The sequence below is a fragment of the Urocitellus parryii genome, chromosome 4, assembly GCF_045843805.1.
Source record: "Urocitellus parryii isolate mUroPar1 chromosome 4, mUroPar1.hap1, whole genome shotgun sequence".
Taxonomy (NCBI): Eukaryota; Metazoa; Chordata; class Mammalia; order Rodentia; family Sciuridae; genus Urocitellus; species Urocitellus parryii.
This window is the reverse complement of record NC_135534.1, coordinates 20,472,446-20,493,516: the sequence shown is the minus strand read 5'-3', so window position 1 is coordinate 20,493,516 and position 21,071 is coordinate 20,472,446. Positions and strand designations below refer to the sequence as shown.

Here is a 21,071-nt window from a genome sequence, read left to right as displayed (position 1 = left end):
GCCCCACTATGAAAAAAAAAAAACAAAAAACTTCTAGAATATGCATTCTCAATGGAGACAATATTGCCTCCAAAAGGGCAGAAATTATTCCTTTGGAAGGTAAAACAATGTGTGTGTGTGTAAGTGTGTGTGTGTGTGTGTGTGTGTGTGTGTGTGTGTGTGTGTAATTGTGGCTTCCAGTACCAAAAAAAGTTATATAATATGCCTAGGATATTAAAATTTCACAGTGGAGGAAGACAGCTAGGAAAAGTGTCTAAAAAGGCTCAGGTGGGTGGGGGTGGAGATAATAGGAAAAAAAAAAGGTTGAGAAACATTGCTGTAGTCTATAATAAGAATGTATCCGTCAGTTCCTTTTTCAGATATGTTTGTCCCTAAGCATAGGCAAACTGCAGATTGTCAGGTCTAATACAGATTGCTATTGATTATTCTTTCATTATGAGAGGAACTGAGTACATAGAAAACTTGAAAGAAGATGAAATTTGTACCCTAAGGGGTAATGGTTTCAGACAAACAACTTAAACGTAAAATCTGCCTGTTAGAACCAAAACTTTGTACTTAAATAAAATGCGGTTAAATCTTTAAGGTAAGAGTTTTCTTTTTTCTCCTGCCTTTTTAGCCTTACAGAAAGGCACATCAAGAATAGGAATGATCTTCAAAGAGCTTCACAGAAGAAGCCAGATTGGGAGAACAAAGAAGGTGTGGTCCCCAAAGGCAGGACAGGAATAATTGTCTAAGTAGTAATGTTAAGTATGAAGCTTCCCATGAGAATTGGTGGGAATTGACATTTAAGAATTTAAAGAAATGTTGAGGGCTGGGGATGTGGCTCAGTGGTAGAAGTACTTGCCTAGCATGCACAGGGTCCTAGGTTCCATTCCCAGGACTGCAAAAGCAAAACAAAAACATATACCTAAATGTGTAGTTTGTTGTTGCTGCCAGTATTAGTAAACATTTATTTATCAAAGTAGTTTCCATTCCGTCCCCATCCTATGTGTTCTCTTAGCAGCCTCGAAACCATAGAATAGCAGTACTAAAACAGACATTCTCTCCAGCTTCTGGACCTTTCCTTGTAGCTTACTCATCCTGTTCTTTGATGTACATAACCATAATTTGGAGGAAAGAGCAACACTGAAGATTTCTTCCTGCTTTCCCATGTCACAGTGAGGCTCAGGACAATGAGTATTCTTTCTCCAAGCCAAGCATTTGCTAAGCATTGCTATGGGCATTGAACTGTCTTATGGAAACTCACTCCATCCCCTGCCTAGGGAGCTCTTTAGATCAAATAAGAAAATGGAATGAATGCTAGAGAGGCCTTCAAGCTCCCTGTCACCCACCCATCTCCACCCCTCTCCCCAATTCCAAAATTTAACACATTGTCCTTTTCATGGTTCCTCCCTTCAGCTTCTTTTTGTTACCCACTGGGCGGGTGTATCCAGCCTCTGTCACAGAGCAGCTGGGCTCCTCTCTCCCCGTTGCATTGCCGACATTCTTTTCACATCATTTTGTCCTCTCTGCTGCATTCCCTCCATTTGGCTTCATTCCCTCTGTGCAAACTTCTGTTTCAAGGGACAGGAGTTTGCCAAGGAGATGCTGGCAGAGAGAATCCAGTTCCCTCTTTTCTATCTGAAGAGCCCAGTGTCACTTATTAGCATATGAGAAGAATGGTTGTAAATAAACATCAAATGAGGTTAACGAGCTACAGCTCATCAATATTAATGAAGTCCACCTCTCAGCCTTGAAGTGAGGTACCAATGGCTCTAATCACAAGAAGTAGTTTCATATGGCCCCAATTACAGGACAAGAAGGGTCAGATTCAGCCTGTTGGAATGTTTGTCATTTCATGACCCTAGGAATGCTGCAGAGAAAGGCTGTCTGATATCAGATCTGTACTTGTGAGCTCCTCCTTTATTCAGATTACATCTGTTTGTCTCAACAGGTGGAAACCTAAAGGAGCAAGGATATGTCTGCTAAGCCAGAATCTGGGGTGGGAATATTCCAGGTCAGTCTAGTTCCCAAATCAAAAATGAAGTCCCCAGAGTACCAGAATTCAATTTCTTACACCTTTGATCAATAACCCCATGAAACCCAAATTTTTGTTTCTAAATCACTGAAAGAAGATCTGGATACCTTCTAAGCCCAGCTTAATAAAGAAACTTCCATTTCATGTAGCTCAGGTGCTAACCACCAGTTAGATTCCTCCACAGAACCATGTTTGATTCCCATGCCTGTATCTAGAGCTGTCATAGAGTATAAGTATAATCATCATTTATTGAGCACTTACTGCATCCCAGGAACTGTACTTAACAGTTTTGATATGTTATGTGCCCCTCACAGTAACCTCATGGGGTTTCCCCACTTTATAGATGAGGAAACTTAGAGATTTTTCTGTAAAGTGTCTAAGAATACACAAGTGGCAGAGGAGGAACTCAGATATAGATCTGTTGGACCATAGAGCCCATGCTCTTAGTCACCACCCTCCATGGTGTCTCAATCAGTGACATAAAGTATGCAAGCTTTTATGCTGCTCCTTCCTGCATATCCTTCTCCAGTTGAAGAGACTAAACACAAAGTTGCTCCCTGAAAGTAGAATCAAAGCACCTTTTGGAAATTATTTTTTGAAAGGAAACATATTAAGTGTGCTTTTCTATGTATATAAGTTTAGGGTCAGAAGCAATGTGTTTTAAGAGTGTACGTACGTGCGCACGCACACGTGTATGTGTGTGTGTGTGTGTGTGTATGTGTGTGTGTGTGTGTGTGTGTGTGTGTGTTGGGTAGCCTCAATGCTGATTTATGCATCTTGCATACTAGTTCCTTTTAAAAGCAGACACCTTCTATGAGGCAGTGACCATGGAATCCAGAGAAGCCACCTGGCTCCTATGACTGACCTCAGCCTATGATACTAGCCCCAATTACACTATTTCAACAATTGAACCCCTAGTTTATTACTAAAAGTTCATGCTCTCCACCCCTTATCTATGATTTCCTTCAAAGTAGGAAGGAGAACCTGATGCTTCATCAAGTGATTGTTATCACAAGAGCCACACCTGATAATTTTAAAGACAACTCATAGTGAAAGGATCTGAGGGTAAAACAGCCATTTTGTTGTCTGCTTTCCTCTTTGAAAACCCAGGGACCTTACTTGTTAATTTCTATTTCAGCAAAATGCCCAGCAATGTTTCCATAGAATGGCCCCCAAAGCCCACCCATGCAGGAGCCTTTCCTGCCACCAAGGTAACCAAGAGTAGGAAGCAATTGAAACTGGGCCTTCCTTTCCCAGGCCTGTGACTGTCAACTTGGCTCAGAAAGAAGCAGACTGATGACTTTGTCTCCTCACCCAGTCACACTACCACACAGTTCTCATTTGAGCCTGGTCACATGGCTATGCCTTCTTATGGCCAAATAAGGATAGGCTGTTTCCATTCTTTGCACTCTGGATTTAGCCTGGACATCCTGAGATGAAACCCATCAGGACCCCCAAACCTTGAAGCTTTTCCAGGGACAAATTGCATGCAGTGGTAAAAGGAGGAGCTGAGTTGAGCAGTGGAATAGTGGATGGTGTGCAGTCGGGATGTTTGCAAGAGCCAAGGGGTTAGTTCATTGCTGCTTTGTATACTCAGGCACACCAGAAAACTCAGATTAATAGGCTGTTTATTCTTCAGCATGTTCCTTGAATCAAAGGCTCTGGATGGTATTATTAAAGAGTGTTTGTGAGAGCGCCCTGGAACACTCCTCCTGGGCTCTGCTCACTGAAGAGGAACCATTGAGGCCTTTCATTTCCTGGGCAGCATCCCTCTCGCTCATTGCTCACTCTAGTATAAAGGTCTGCAGAACCTTTGTTAGAAACAGAGTCTTTTGTTCTGTCCTTATGAGGTCCCATTACCTACAGCACCTTGGTCCGTTGCACTCTAATTATTTAATGTTCTTGTCTTTGAGCTACCTGAAACTAATGAATGCAGTACACTCTGTCTCAGGGAGTTGTTTTGTTTTATTTATTTATTTAATTTTTTGTATGTTGGCTCTATTTGGCACCAGTTCCCTCTTTAGGCAGTATTGTTCATTTTTAAATGGTTGTTTAAAATGAATTTTTCCAGGAGGGGAGGAAACATCCCCCCTGAACCCTATTTTGTCAAGCAAACAAACATATCCTTTTTGTTATTGAAAGATTTTCCTCAGATATAATGAAGTTTCTTCAGACCTTGCAAGTGAAGTATGTTGAATCATGAGAAAATGTTGAATTAGAAAGTGCTGCCTCCACTACCACCCACTGTGGTAGAGATTTCTATAGGAGAAGGTGGCCAAAAGAATTAGGAGGGTGATGGCTTCTCCACAGTCTCTCCCAATGCCCCTTCAGCAGCAGCATGCTAGCATATGAGTGGTCAATGTTCCTGCTCCCTCTGGTATTTATACTTTTCCCGTGGCCTACAAAATATTGTCTTTCAGGTCTTCTAAAACTTCTCACATGCATGCACTCACACACGTGTAACATACCTCTCCAGAATATTGCAAAGGAGTCAGAGGTCAGTCAGTACTGTAGTCAGTGCAGGCACTTGCCACAGGATAGATATGCATACGTATCAAACAAGCCCAGTATAAGTGATAAGCTATAGTTTTGAATCTGGAGCAATCCTTAATTGCCACAGCCAGAGGCCAGAAATTGAAATTGGTTCATATATCTGGGATGAGAACACTAGAAACTATCTGGCATCCTGTAGCCCCAGGTTCCACCAGGGAGGTGCACCTTGGAGCAGTGGGAGTCCAAAAGATGCTGTCCCCTCGATTCCCTCGAAAACCAGCACAGCTGTTTGGATGAAGACAATTTGCCATATATACACTGAGACTAAGATGTATACACACAGCCTGGCGTCACGCCTGATTCCTTCCGTGAAGTCCATCTGTTTATCCAGTTCCAAATCCCACAAGGCGGTCACCAAAAAGTAAATAGTGAGAAGGGACAGAGTTTTTTTCTTTCTTTTTTGATAAACATGTTCCAATGAACAAAACAGATTTTGCAAACACATTCCATCCAGTAAATCTTACCCTCACAGCTGTGTGAGGAGGGGTTGGAGGAGAGAAGGATGGGGCGTGGGAGGGACTTGGGACTTGATTAGGAGAATTAGAAAGCTCATTTATCCACAAGACAATGGCACTTCACTTCTATCCACTTCTTGTAGGATGGAAATTTGCTTCTGTCTATCGTTATAACCTCTCCTTCCAAACCTAGGATTTGTGATAGGCTCACCAAAGATAAGACCTGGCTGCAGATACCAGCTTCTCTAGCAGAAAAGTTCACTTACCCAAACTCGGCTCCAAACTCAAAAAACAATAGGAGATGGAAATGCTCATTACCTTGATTCCGTGGAAGCCAATGTGTAATGACACACCGTATACATGTATTGAATCATCACACTGGACTCCAGAAATATGTACAATTATTATGTGTCTTCAGAGAAAGGACATGTCCTGCACCCTTTTCCTCTCCTACTGACCCTGCTCTCAGCCATCCAGCTGTAAGGAACGGCCCTCCATTCAGACAATGAAGTGTTGCCCCAGAGCACCCCATCCAGCCTGTCTCTGCTTCACATCCTCCCCTTTGACTAGGAGAATGAGGGACTGAGCTCAGATCAAGAACTTGGATTCTGAAGATCCGGGACAAGCACAAGAAATTGACCTTTTGCCTCAGAGGCGGCTGGATGTTTGTGTGTGTCTGTTCGATGTCGAATTGGCTCACTGAACCATTCAGGAGTTGTTTTTTTAAAAATGTTCTCCTCTCTCCTCATTTGCGGGTCAGATGCTTTGGATAATCCGGTGGAATTCTCTCTGCTTCACTGCTGGCCACTGGCAGACACAGAGTGCTAAATCCTGTCAGTCAGTGACTTGAAATGATGATGTGTGAAACAGTGCTGCGATTTGGACATCCTGTGCTCCGTTCACACAGACTACTTTGCCAATTAACCATGGCAGTGAAAGGTGGCAGCGTGGGGGAAGGGTAGTTTCTACAGCCCTTACCTTATCTATATTCTGGGAACAGCTACCTGCCCATGTCCCCACTCTTCCCCATGGCAGAATGTCTCTTCCGCAATAAGTCCCTGGATTCTGTTTCATTCAATACCGCTCCTTTCCCAGGCCTCATAGGGCAATTTCTTTAACAGATTGCGACTTACCAGAGACAGAGAAATAGCATTTGTGTGCAGAATAAGGAAGAAAACACTTGCTGCTGGCTCCTGTCTCAGGGTCTTTGCCCTCACTGAACCCTCTCTTGCTGAATTTCGGGGTTGGCTCCTCTCATCTGGTCAGGTCTCACCTCCAGTGATACCTTCTCAAAGAGGTTGTCCTCCACTGTGCCATCAAATATTGCCCTACCCATGATCACTCTGTCTTACCACTCTCTTTTACTTAACTCATTGCCCTTATCACCTTCTGAAAGTATTTTATTTGCCTACTTATTTATTGTCTATCTCCCCTGGCTTCACATTCACCCACTAAAATGTAAGTACCATGAAAATGGGGATTTTTGTCTGTCTTATCTCTGGCTCTTTCCCCAGAACCTAGCATAGTCTCTGGCACACAGTTCACACTGAATAAATAGGTAAGAACTCAGCAATGGCCAGCACAGTGGCACACACCTGGAATTTCTATGACTTGGAAGACTGAAGCAGAATTGCAAGTTCAAAGCCAGCCTCAACAATTTAGTGAAACCATCTTAAAATAGAAAATAAAGGGCTGGAGATATAGCTCAATGGTAGAGTACCCCTGGGTTCAATCCCCAGGACCAAAGAAAGAAAAGGGGAAAAAAAGCAATGAAGAACTCCACAGCAAATATACACAGTTACTATCAGGAAATAGTAAAGGCAGAGGGACATATTGTTGGAGGAATGGATGAAATACAAATTTTCATATGTGATTTTAATAATGGTTTTAATTACAAATAAAATGTGTTGCCTGGATGGTCCGAGGCATTCAGTTGCTCTGCATTGCTTCTAACTCACACTAAACTGCTCCCTCTTGAGTAGGTTAAGTCAGGGTCATGGAGACCAAGTGCTACAGACATTTTTGCCAAGCTGGCATAATTAAGGCCACAAAGGTTGCCCACTTCCAATTTCCACTGGATAGTGCCTGGCTTTGCTTTCCATAGGGCAAGAGCCAGAAGAAGCTGGCACAATTTAAAGCAGTTCAAAGCCTGGCCTGGGTATCTCCATCCAGCCTTTATTATGACCTTGCCTGCCTCCAGCTACCAAAGAAACCACATTCCTGTGTGCAGGTGGGGGGCCCACAGCACACACCACAGAGGGCGGGTGGAGGGTGCCTCAGCCCCTCCTTCCCAGTGTGAGACAGTATGGCCAAAGGAAAACTTCCTTTTCGTCTGGCAGACACAGGGCACTCATCTCCTCTGAAGTCCTTCACCTAAATGAGAAGTATTCGCTTCTCAGAAGTTACCTTTGTCTTGTTAGGGCAAGACCAGTGCCTAGTGTCAAGAGACAGAGATTAAAGATTAAAGAGCCTCCACAAGGGAAAGGGATAGTTTTGCTTGAATCTCTTAATTTGTTTTTTCCCCCATACAAGCGCTTTCATGTTGTGGGTTCCCTGGCTTACTCCCCAGCAGTTTGTAGTCATTATTATCATGACGTTGTGGTCTCATTGATATTAGGATGGGTTTCAATAGCTGTAGGGGACGCTTCCACGCTCCACTGCTTTTTCTTGTACATGGCCAACAACTCTTCTGTTGGTTTCAGCCTTTAGCCAAGCCCACTCCACTCCACGCCCATCTCTTGCCCTGTCTTTTATTGATACTGTGTTGACTTTGCATGCCTCTGTTAGTTCAGTTTTCTGAGCACCTGCGGAGAATTAACCATCTCTCCTTGCTGCTGGGGATCACCCAGGCCTTTGATCTTTTTGATTTCTGTACTTTGGGAAATGTTGAAGGACTCTCTAACCCCACCAAGGTACACAAAAGGTGCTGTAGTCCCTGCAGCCTGGCCTTCTAGACTAGCTCTGCTTAGAGACCAGCAGATATTCAATAAATACAGACACATGTAGGTACTATTTGTTACATGTTTACCATGTACCATATACTGTGAATGAGTCTCATTTAACCTTCACTCATTGGACTAAAAGGACATGCATGAACTGCCCCAGTCATTTCTCTGACCCTCTCATTCCTTTCCCCCTTATTTTCTTGGCTTCAGCCACACAAGCTTCCTGCCTGTTCTTCCTGTCTATAGGTGCACTACTTCCTGAAGGTGTTTGCAGCCGCTCTTCCCTCCACCTGCTCTTCCTCAGATGTCTGTATTGGTTACTCCTCAACTTCCTTCCAGTTTTTGCTTAGGTATTAACCTTCTCTATGAAACCTATCTAGACCACTCTATATAAAATTGTACTACCATTCCCGCCACACACACCCTAGCCAGCTTGCTCTGTTCTACTTTTTTCCATTATACTTACTATAGGGTTTACTTGTTTATTTATTACCTGTCTTCCCCACTGTAAGATAAGCTCTATCAGGGCAAGGAGCTTGCCTATTTGTTCCCAAATATATCCTAAGCCTAAAAATCAAGATCTGGCACATAGTAGATGTTTCATAATATCTATTGAATTAATGAATTTTGTCCCTCTTAAAATCCTGTGAGAGCCAGATGCAGTGAAGCTACTCAGGAGGCTGAAGTAGGAAGATTGCAAGTTCAAGGCCAACCTGGGCAATTTAATGATAATAAAAAGAGCTGATGGGGCTGGGGGTGTGGCTCAAGCAGTAGCACGCTCGCCTGGCATGCATGCGGGCCGGGTTCGATCCTCAGCACCACATACAAAGATGTTGTGTACGCCGAAAACTAAAAAAAAAAATAAATATTAAAGAATTTTCTCTCTTCTCTCATCTCATCTCTCTCTCTTAAAAAAAAAAAAAAAGAGCTGAGGTTGTAGGTCATTAGTAGAGCATTTGTCTAGCATGTTCAGTTCCCATTACTACAAAAAAATTACAATAGGGCTGGGGTTGTGGCTCTGTGGGAGAGCACTATCCTAACATGTGGAGGCACTGGATTTGATTCTCAGCACTGCATATAAATAAAGGTCCATTGACAACTAAAAGAAAAAAATTTTTAAACAAAAATAAATGGGCTGGGGTTGTGGCTTAGCAATACAGTGCTCACCTAGCACGCGCAAGGCACTGAGTTTTATCCTCAGCACCACGTAAAAATAAATAAATAAAATGAAGGTATTTGTCCAACTACAGCTAGAATATAAATATTTGAAAAAATATGGGGCTGGGATTGTGGCTCAGCGGTACAGCGCTCGCCTAGCATGCTCAGGGCCCTGGGTTCGATCCTCAGCACCACGTAAAAATAAATAAATAAATAAATAAATAAATAAATAAATAAATAAATAAATAAATAAATGGAATAAAGGTATTGTGTCCAACTACAACTAAAAAAATAAATATATAAAAAAAGAAAAAATATATATAATAAAGCTGTGAGGTAATTACTTCTCTTATCTCATTTTAAAGATGAGGAAATTGAAGCTCAAAGATTTAAGAAACAGTCTTGCCCCAGATTATTAATTTTGTTAGTACTGGAACTGGAACATGAATCCAGGATTGACTAACTCCAAAAAGTACACTTTCAACTACAAGGCCAATCCTGACTCAGAGAAACTATCCGTTTAAATGCAGATTCTCACATTATAACCCCAAGGATTCTGCTTCTGCTTCTATAGGTTTGGGATGCAGATAATCCATGAAGCATACTTTGAGGTGCATTAGGATATACTACATTGCCTTTAAGGGTTTGGCATCTACATAGTAAGGCACAGATGAAATTCACTGGACATTTTAGACTACTTTGTACCAGTCCCCGTGATATATAAAGGCAAGTGATTGTGGGTCCCTACCTCAAAACTTGATCTAGTAGGACCTTGGAACCCTGCCTTGATTCTGCCAGACTGTCTCCTTTGACAAGCTCCATACTTTTTAGGCTTTAATTTCTTCATCTAAAATGGAAATAATCATCAATCAATTGCTTGAGATCTTCAAAGGCCAGATCTATGATGCTGTGATTCCCAGGCCTCTTTTTAAGTTGTGAAGTCACAAAATAGACTAACTTCCAATGCTGAGAACAGTGATGGGGTGGTGATGGGGCAGACAGATGACAAGTCGGTCAGTAATTCAACCATCAGTAAGTAGAGGAATATTTAAAATCACATGCTTTGGATTCAAGCAGACCCATGAGTCAAAGTCTCAATGTGCTGCTTACTAGTTATGTAAATTACTTCACTTTCCTTGTCTGCAACTAAAACAAGAATGCTTATCTTACAGGACTGCTTTGAGAGAACAGATAAGAGTCATGATGCACAGCATTTTGTTTGTTTGTTCTCTCTTTCTTTCTGCAGGAAATCCCATGTGTAAACCCCAGGTCTTGCACCTGCTAGGCAACTGCTCTACCACTGAGTTTTACATCCGCAGCTCTGATAGGCAGCACTTAGTAAGGTAGCTTAAAAACAGATAACACACCCACAAGGCAGTATATAAGCAGTGATAAATGAATAGTTTAGAGCCAGTAAATATAGAAAGACTGGACAATTTTACAGCCTACTGTAAAATTAATCTGGATACTAATTTTTTCCTGCTGTTTTTAATATAATTTACAAATCTGACTTTGTAAATTTGAAATCTTTTAAATATACATACAATATCATACCTTGCTTTCTTATATAATTTATCTTGGCATCTAAACATCATCTTTATAATCTTAATTATTTTACTATGCTGGAAGACATTGTTATCCACTGAAGTGTTCCCTAAATGCATCCAGATTGTATTTTCAACATTCCCTACTGCCTCTGTTCTATATTTTTTCTTTTTAATATTGAACACTTTACAAATTTGCATATTATCCTTGTACAGGAGCCATGCTAATCTCTGTATGTTCCAATTTTAGTGTATGTGCTCCTAAAGCAAACACTGCATCTCTGTTCTGTAATTCTATTAATGCCTGTTTCTCACTGCTGTCCTTGCACCTGTCTTTTACAGTTCCTTTTCCTCTCCCAGTTTACTTTGTCTGCGCTGTATGGAGTATTGGGAAACAAGATGTCCAAGCCTTTTAAAACTATGAGTGTCATCAGCTTTTTAAAAATATTTATAGATGGACACAATGCAGTTGTAGATGAACACAATATCTTTATTTTATTTATTTTATTGAGGTGCTGGGGATCAAACCCAGTGCCTCATGCATGCAAGGCAAGCACTCTGTCACTAAGCCACAGTCCCAGCCCTGCCATATCAGCTTTGTGTGTGAACTTTGTGACACTCTTTTGCCTAGAGAGTTATTGGAATTTAAGTATTTGAGATTGCCTGCATCAGTTTGAAATGGACTAGATATTACTGTTTACAGTGCAGAAACCCAGAAAAAAACCATTTTCATTGTTCTCAACTTCCTTGGGAGTTAGTTCATTTTTGTGACTTCACAACTTAAAAGAGCCTTGGGAATCACAGGCCTTTGCTCTCAGTAAATAATTGATTATCATCTCCATTGTGCTGATGAAGGAACTAAGTCCTGAAGAGTAAATAGCCTGCTCAAGTGAGGTGGACTGGCAGAGGTCAAGGCAGGATTTCAAGTCTCCTGTGCCTTCCCTTCTGCTCAATCACACCGTTCCCAAGTATAAACAATTGTGTTAAGCTGTGGAAAAGAGGGGAAACCAGCCATAAATATGGCTAAAGATTAGAAAAATGGAATCCAAGGGGAATATGGTAACTGTCCGTTCCTGAGCCCTGACTTGGTAAGTGTTTTTCCTCTCACTTCTTTCTTCATTTGGAAGGGTGTGCTGCCTGACTGTACCACCTGAGCCTGACCAGTACTCTAAGGGAGGACCAAAGGACATCATGTTAAGATCCAAAAGCATATAAAGCATTCTAAAAGATGATCATCAACTTTGGGCCTCTTTTCATTATGGACAAAACAGGTTTAGGAGAAAAATCTAAATGATGTTCAGGTTACTTAGAGAGGGAAGATACAGCCATTGAGAATGAAAGACATGAAAACAGGTTTCTGAAGGAAAATGAAGACTTAATCTCTCTAGATGGTGTTCTTTCTCTCTCACTCCTTCATTCCCCCTCCTTTCCTTACTCCCTACCCCCACCCCCTTTCTTTCCTTCCTTCCTTTCCTTTTAAGACAGCTTCATTGAATTATTATTTAGATATCATAAATTTGAATAGCTTTTATTAAATAATTTTATTCTTCTGATTTCAAGGAAGTACACATTGCTTGTAGTTCCCAAACCCAAAGTTAAGCACCATTGTTAAAATTTAGGTACATTCCATTCTTTTTCCTATACAAATTTATATTCTCTGTCTCTGTCTCTCTATCAGCAAAGATGACATCATACACTATAACAATTTTCTATTTATATCATAAAGTCATCTGTTTTATTTTTGTCTTAAACTAGTTTAGTCAGATTCATTAAATCTTTATTGTGAAAGCTTCCAAAGAGAAATTCTTCACCTGGGGTTGAAAATTTAGAGGCCTATGGTGGCCAGGCAGGTACGTAAGAAGCACAGGTGTCATTTAGCGGTAAACTGGCAAGGGCATCTTCCTCCTAGCTCCAGTTGTTTGCAGGAATGCTGGGCAAGTACTGCCATGTCTTCTAGTTCTTACAAAAAAAGACCCCTCAAATGTAAATTGTATTGTGGGAAATATCCTGATTATTTAATGTTTTGGCCCTGATTTTTTAAAACCAAACAAGACTAAAGTTCAAGCTGAACAAAACCTATCCATTAACCATATTCTCTGTCCCAGACAACAACTGCTAAGAGCTTCACAAACATCTCACTCTTCAGAGCAGCTGCATTCTTAAAACATTTATTAAGAAGTAGCAATCAGGGCTGGGGATATAGCTCTGTTGGTGGAGTGCTTACTTTGTATGCACAAGGCCCTGGGTTTAATCCACAGCACCATAAAAAAGAACTAGCAATCAATAAAAAAAAAAAAAAATCAAGGGCTGGGGTTGTGGCTCAGTAGCACGTGTGAGGCTCTGAGTTCGAACCTCAGCACCATATAAAAATGAATGAATAAATAAATAAAATAAAAGTATTGTGTCCAATGTAACTAAAAATTTTTTAAAAAGTCAAAATCTTTGCCCTCTTAGATCTTGCATTCTAGTGTGGAGACAGGTAATACAATTAGCATCGCTTGTATCTGGAATATTCCCCAAAGGCCAATGTGTTGAAGACTTGGTCCTCAGACCCTAGTGCTGTGGAGAAGTAATGAACTCTTTGGGAGGTGAAGTCTAGTAGAAGGAAGTTAGCCCACTGAGGCATGCCTTTAAAGGGGATATTAGAATTCTGTTTTCTTCCCCTCTCTCTTTCCTTCCTGGCCATCATGAGATGAACAGTCCTCCTCCATCATGTGCTCCCACCATGATGACTGTGCCATCACAGGTCCAAAGCTGCAAGGTCAAATGACCATGGACTGATACCTCTGAAACTGTGAGCCAAAATGATCCTCTTTTCTTATCAAATTGATTATCTCATGTATTTGTTATAGAAAGCTAACACAATTAAAAGTATGCAGTGGATTATACAATAAGTGATATGCAAGAAAATGAGAAAGGAGGAAGAGAATCGTGTTAGACACCATGGTCAGGGAATCTCTCCTTATAAGATGGCAATTGAACAGAGACCTGAAGGAGGCAAGAGGTATACAGTTATCTAGAGGCAGGGGGGACAGCAGGTGCAAAAGAATGAGGCCAGGGGCTGGGGTGTAGCTCAGGGAAGGAACACTTGGATAGTATACACAAGATCCTGGGCTCCATCCCCAGCACCACAAAACAAACAAACTTAAGGCAAGAGCATGTTCAAGGAATAGGAAAGCTGGAATATTCTGGGCAAGGGGTAAATAGGAGATGCAACCAAGGCAATGGAAGGGCCCCCATTGGGTAGAGTCTGGAAGGGATGATTTATGACATTTTACATATGAAAAAAAAATTAGTTCAAAGAAGTTTGCCCAAGTTCACATAGCTGGGAAATAGTAGAGGCTTTCTCTGCCCACCTCCCCTGACACTGGGGATTGAACCCAGTGGCACTCTACCACCAAGCTACATCATGTGCCCTTATAATTTTATTTTGAGCCAGGGCCTCTCTAAGTTGCCCAGGCTGGCTTCAAACATGATCATCCTGCCTCCACCTCATAAATCCCTGGTGGTGTGCAGCAGAAACATTTTGAATGCAGGCCTATCTTAATTTCAAGTCCTATATTCTTGTCTTCCCTGTGATGCTATACTGGAAGCATTAGTGGGCTTCACAGCATTTCCAGTCTTCTAGAAAATTACATGTTACATGGATTCAAATTATGCCCTTCCTGGTCTACATGCTGCTGCCTCGACCACAGAAGCACAGTTGACGAATCATAGAATGTTAGACCCAAAGAACCTGGGGGATTATTGAGATAAAAGATTTTGGTCATTTAAAAAATAATGGTGTTTTCTCTCTCTCCCTGCCCCCCTCTCTTTTTTTCTGGTACTGGGGATGGAACCCAGGACCTCAAATGTACAAGAGCCATATGAGTTACCCCCCAAATCCTGGTCTTGCTCTTTGAAGACACTTTGATGTCTTCTTTCTGCTCATACTTTTGCTTTATTTTCTTAAGTTTTAAAATAGATTATACCTGAACTTGACAAAATTCAGAAGGTCAAAGGGCACACAATCTTGCATCCTTTAAAATATATTTTACTTAGCTAATCAGTTCTGATCATTATATGTGAAGCATGACAGAGGAAGAAACTGAGGCACAAAGAGTTATTACCCAGTTGAAAGTCATTCATCAGTGATGAAACCAGGTACCAGATCCAGACCCCAATGAGGAGACCAGACTTTGTCTTTTAGAATATTTGTATATAAAAGAAATTGGGTGGGTTCGTCCTTTGATGCCACTGAGGCCTTTTTTTTATCTTTTTCGTTTTCTTTTTTGTATGCCTGCCAGTCCCAGTGAAAGATAAGGATCAGGGCCTCAGAAATTTTGTGTCATATCCCAGGAAGAACAACACTACCATTTGGTTCACATTTTTATTAAAATAAGATGAGTGATGCACTCACATTCCAGGCAAAGGATCCTTTACCAGAAAAACCATACTTTGAAAAACAAAGCTGATGATTTTAAGGAGCAGTAACTGCTAACATCAGTTTCCTTTCCCATCTAGTCCCCAAGCGTCAGACTCGTCCCTGTCTACTGCCTCTCCTCTTACCCACACATGCACATATAATTATAGACATGGTACACTGCCTATGCCCACAAGAGTCAGGAAACAGCAGGAAAGACAAAGGTGAATTCATCTAAAGAGATGTATGTATTTATCTGTATCCAGCCCTCTTCTTACTTCTTGCTGTTTCTGGTTCTGAAGTCTGTTTTTTAGTGGATGGGTAGCCATAAATCCATCATCATTGGTGGAAGTTAGTGGATTCTGACGAGGGGACAGGCTGCACTCTTTATAAATCCGCCTACATGCTGGAAGCAGCCCTCTCCTACTTGCGCACCCATCGGGAACCAGAGAACTTAGGTGGTTGTCTTTTTATTTTTAGTCTGTCTTGGTTCAACTTGCCCTCAGTGAGTAACCCTACTAGCCATTGCTTCTGTTTATGTTTATTTGGAAAAGAAGGAAACTGCATTTTAAGCAAATCAAATACATAATCTGGCCCACTTCTTGTTTACTCTGTGGCTGTTTTAGACAGTGGAAAACTAAGAGAAATAACTTTTTATTAGTTTTTGTTTTCTGTGGTTTGCTTTCTTAAGCCCCCATCATACAATTTTGCTGATAGCTTATAAAATTCCATCCTGTCTTAAATTGGAAAGGAAAAGATAGTGGGAAGTGTGTAGGGGCGTGTGTGTATATTAAATAGACTTTTCTCTTGCTAATCTGTGTCTAATCCTATAAAATGGCAGACATAGGCTTATCATGGCTTGAAGCGTTTATTAATTTTGCTATTCTCTGTTTTGTTATAGGTATTAGTAGCAGGCCACTTAAAATAGAAAAGTTCTGTCAATTTGTTTGGGGTGGGTGGGCAGCAAGAAAGCTGGGAGACAGACTTCATCTGACCCTGGAGCCAGCCTTCAAGAAAGATGATAGAGATAGAATCACTAGTAGCAGATTTAAATGTTAACAAAAATAATAGCTGAAGCTAATATTCCTGAATTCTCATTGTGGGACTCCACTGTGACTACATATTTTTTATCCATAAAATAAATAAAAGCAAGCCGAGTTCCCATGGACTCATGACCAAAGAGAAAAGGTTATCATAGAGTTCCTGCCTCTGTTGTAGGAAGAGGCCTTGCCCTGGGCTGAAAAGGCTTGATTTGATTCTGTCACTACCACTTGGTGATTCTGTCCCTTACTGAGGTTCATTTTCCTTGTTTATAAAAATGGGAGGTGGGGGGAGCTGGGTATGTGGCTTGCCTAACACAGGCAAGCCCTCGACTCAATCCCTAGCTCTGAAAAAAGAGGTAAGGCTTTGATGCCATTATCCTGTCCTTGCCTCACAAGGTGCTTATGGGAATTAAAAGTGATCATGCGTGCAAATATGGTTTGCACAATTATACAGTCTCTCTACAAATAGGAGCCACTAGCACTATTAAAAGTGGGGTGACAGGGCTGGGACATAACTCAGTTGGTAGAGTGCTTGCCTCGCATGCACAAAGCCCTGGGTTCAATCCTCAGCTCTCCAGCACCACGTACAAAAAAAGTAGGGTGACAGAGAGTTGGCAGTACATTGGTGATCAAGGAAAATGGTGTGCACCTGCCTCAGGCAGGAAGTCTGTTACTCATCAATAAAGAACAAAGGCATGATAAAATAATCATGAGATAAGGAGTGAGGTTGGTTCAGCCACCCACTGGCCTGGGCTGACGGGAACTTCCATGAACTGTGCCTTTTGTGAGCAGGTGCCATCCCACCTGTTTGCCACGAACATAGGAAAAGAGTAACAGGGCAGGTATTACTCATTGACTGCTTCCCTGTGCTGTAATCAAGTACTTTGATTATCATCTCTCTCTCTTTTTTTTTGTAATCAACTCTTAATTTTCTTAAACTCTTAGTACTATCATTATTCATACTACTAATAGCATTTATAGCACTGTTGTTATTCACTCTCATTTCTCATTGGCTTGCACAGTGCCCCTTGGCTAGCTACCTGAAGAACGAGGACCTGATTTGGCTGATTCAGGGGCGGCACTGTCAGCCTGGCACTAGGTGATCCCCACCACTGGTTAGGGCAGGTGTTTTTAGACTGCCCTTGGCAGAACTCAAGCCTGGGTGAGGGCTACTAAAAAGAAATTTGGGTAAGAAAGACTTTGGTTTTGTTTTTACTTTTATTTGTCTGTTTGTTTGTTTGTGGTTGTAGATGGACACAAATACCTTTATTTTTTCTTATTATTTATTTTTATATGGTGCTGAGAATCGAACCCAGTGCCTCACAGGTGCCAGGCAAGCGCTCTATCACTGAGCCACAACCCCAGTCCCAGAAAGGCTTTGTTTTAATCTATGGTTTATATTAAGGTTCCTTATAAGATTTACATTTTTTAAAAAATATATCTCTTAATTTGTTTATCCTCCTATGCTATAAACTCCTTTTTTATAGGTGAGAAACAGGCCTAGAAAAGTTGTGTCCAGAGGAATGTAATCAGTGCTTGGCAGAACTTAGACCAGGTTCTTTTCTTTTTATCATGTGTCTGAGGTAGAATAGACTTTTTGTTTTCAGAAACCACATGAAAACTTTCGTTTTGGTCATAAAAACATGTGTAAGGAAATTTAAAATACTGCCTCTTTTTCACAGGCTGAGTGAAGCCTATCTGACATGTCCCTGTGGGGAGGACAGGGTGTTTCCTCTCACCTTTAGTCACTGTGAGGAGGGACCAGGGAGCCTTCTCTTTATCTTTTTGCTGTAGAACCACTGCTATTCACATAAGAGCAGGAATGGGTCACGGACACTCCACAGCACAGGCCTCTGCCTGGAGGGCAGTTGTACCTTGGCCCTGAGGGTCCTTTTCAAAGGGCACACCCTGCCATCCTATTTCCAAACAAAAACACCCGCTAGCAACTCCTGATGGAACCGCACAAGCCTTTGAACCGTGGTGCAAATGGCTCGGCTTGTTTTATTTCCTTGATGGGCTGCTGGACCCTTTGGGAGCTTATGGTGCCAAGATCCTGCTCCACATCTTAGTGTCCAAAACTCCCTCCCATTTCCTCAATAAATGGATAGGAGACTGTGCCCTGTCAGAGTAGCCAACCCCATTACTACTAGAGAGGCTTTCTCCTCTCCTGCACTGGTGCCTCCTTCCCACAGTGCTGTATGCCGCCCACCCTGCATGTGTGGCCTGTTGGGTTTCATGTCTTCAAAGATGTCTTAGGGGTTGGGGGTGTAGCTCAGTGTTAGAGCACTTGGCTAGAGCGTGTGAGGCACTGGGTTCAATCCTCAGCACTACATATAAAAATGAATAAATAAAATGAAGTTATTGTGTCCAACTATAACTGAAAAAAAAAATTTTTAAAGAGAGAGTGAGAGACAGTGAGAGAGAGAGAGAATTTTAATATTTATTTCTTAGTATTTGATGGACACAACATCTTTGTTTGTATGTGGTGCTGAGGATCGAACCCAGGCTGCACGCATGCCAGGCGAGCACGCTACCGCTTGAGCCACATCCCCAGCCCTGAAAAATTTTTTTAAAAAGATTTCTGAGACAGTGGCTTCTCCCAGAACACCTTGCCTTGGTCCTCCAACTCTCAACAGTCTAGAAGACGGCCATTAATCTCATGCAATATATAGAGGTTTCCTGTCATAGCAGACCAGCCTACAGACCGGACCAGATTGCCGTGATGTATCATATTTGATCCTTAAGGAGTAATTTTCAGGTCCTTATTAGAAATGCCCACATACCTTTAAATCTTTTTCTAACATTAACAGTTCCTGGGGAGTTGGTTTTGTTCATTCTGAACATTGCCTTGAAATTGTTACTATGTCTTATCTAATACTTTTCCTAGAACATGTATACTAGTCAAACAGAAATAGGCTAAATGCATTTCTCACTTGGTGTTGGGCTTAGTCATAATAAAATATAAAACTAAAGTGTCTGGCATTCTGCCCTTCTTGAACACATTAAAGATGCTCTAGGGAGATATGAGTTGGCAAAAGATAATGTTAATAATGGCCCCAGTACTTTACCCGCAGGTATCATTGGAAGCCTTTGCTTCTCGTTCCTTTTGTGGGATCATTTCCCTTTCAGTAAATTAATTATTATTTCCCTCTATTTATAATATAAAACAATAGTGCTGCCAAAAAAAGGTAAAAATACAAAAACATAAACTGCTCTTCTGGGACTTTGCTTGACAGGATCATGGCCCTTAGAACTTTAGCAATCTTCCTGTGACTTGTGGTACCAAGTATTCCATGGGGAGTGAAGCTGTCATATGTCCTTCCTCCTTCTTCCCCCTTCTACCCACTCTGCCTCACTTCCCTCCCCCTCCTCTGCAGAGTAGCACTGAGACATATTTACTCAGCTGTGGCCTGGTAACAAAGCCTCCATGCCCTGGGAATGGGAAAGGGTGGTGTGGCCGGGCCCTGAACTATCCATGTCCTTCCGAGCATCTCTTGGCAGAGCAACCTGACTGAGGGTGTCATTTAGAGTGAGCCTTCACAACCCCTGCATAAAGAAACATAAAAACAAATGCAACTGAAAATTGGAAAGTTCACTCATGGACTGTGGTTTTCTCTGGCCTCTGTGGTAGTTTCTATTGAAATCTTGCAGCTGACCAAGTAGAGATTGTTGGGTCCTCTGGGTTTCCCATGGCTTGGAAGCATTTCATTATCTCCAGCCCTTGTCTAGCACCAGCTCACCCAGCAACACTCAGGCACTTACAAATGAGTTCAGACTAAACCCATTTCATCTCCCACATTTGGAGCAAAAAATCCTTGATTTCAACATTGGGGAGTGCTTTCTCCAAGGAAGGGACAAAAATATGGCACCAAGTCCTTCCATCCGGCACTCCTCCACTGGTCTTTAGTGACACCACTCTGACTTGGCAAAGGCACCATTTCCTGGGAAGAACAGAGGCATCTGAGTATACAACCACATACTGCCACAGTTCTTGTGAGTAAATGTTGTGGACACACATGGTGGTCTGCAGAAAGGATGTAGAAATGACTAAGCTGCCCCCACAGAGCTTCAGAGGCAGGAATTTCCATAGCAAGAAGGCAGACCAGATGTAGAAAAGACATCCTCCTTTCTCTACAAACGAGAATGAGTTGGTCCTTGACCACGTTGAACATCAGTAATTTCTGCCTAGGTTAATTCTCTTGGCTAAACAACCTCATCTATCATTCTCTAAGATTAGAGTGGAGATAGCTACCCAAAAAGAATATTCTGAGTCCAGCCCTGTTTGTCATAAAAGTGGTGGTATTTGCACTAGAGTTGTAGCAGGGGTAAAGTGCATTTCCAGGAAGTGAGCCCTAGGCTTCCTGTGATTTTATAGTAAAGTTGGCGATACATTCCTATGAAAATAAATATCCAAGCTGAATTAATTGAGCACTTGGTGAGAAGATTCTAGAGTTAATAGGCCCATGAGCCCACCTGCCATGGTTTATTGTGTTTGCTGAGAGTTGCAGTACTGCCAGGTAAGACATTTGCCTTTTTCAGCTCTTTATAGCTCCTGGTTTCTACACACACACACACACACACACACACACACACACACACACAAATTTGCAGGGAAAAAAAGTCTCCTGTGCTGGGAGATCCTCCAGCTCTTTGTTCATACAGTCACCAAAACTTTGTCCCTATGAATTCTGACTCGGACATTAAGTGATGCGCGTTTTATTCATGCATTCCTTCAACTGGTGTGAGGCATGTCCTAAGTGCTCTAGTTCAGTCCACAGGTTTCTTAATTTCACGATGTCAATTTTTTTTTTTAGTCATTGATGGACATTTATTTGATTTTATATGTGGTACTGAGAATTGAACCCAGTGCCTCACACGTGCTAGGCAAGTTCTCTATCACTGAGCTACTACCCCAGCCCCAGGATGTCAATTTTTAATCGGTTACTAATGAATA

The 21,071-nt window shown here is 41.7% G+C and overlaps 1 protein-coding gene and 1 non-coding gene across 2 annotated transcripts in view; one reads left to right on the top strand and one right to left on the bottom strand.

Annotated features, from left to right (window-relative positions):
* The window catches only part of Cstpp1 (centriolar satellite-associated tubulin polyglutamylase complex regulator 1), a 193,828-nt gene that overhangs the window by 142,297 nt on the left and 30,460 nt on the right, over positions 1–21,071 (top strand). The window lies entirely within an intron of this gene.
* On the bottom strand, positions 10,844–10,946 carry LOC113190078 (U6 spliceosomal RNA). Its single transcript, XR_003301737.2, has one exon. It is a non-coding gene; the product is annotated as a U6 spliceosomal RNA (small nuclear RNA).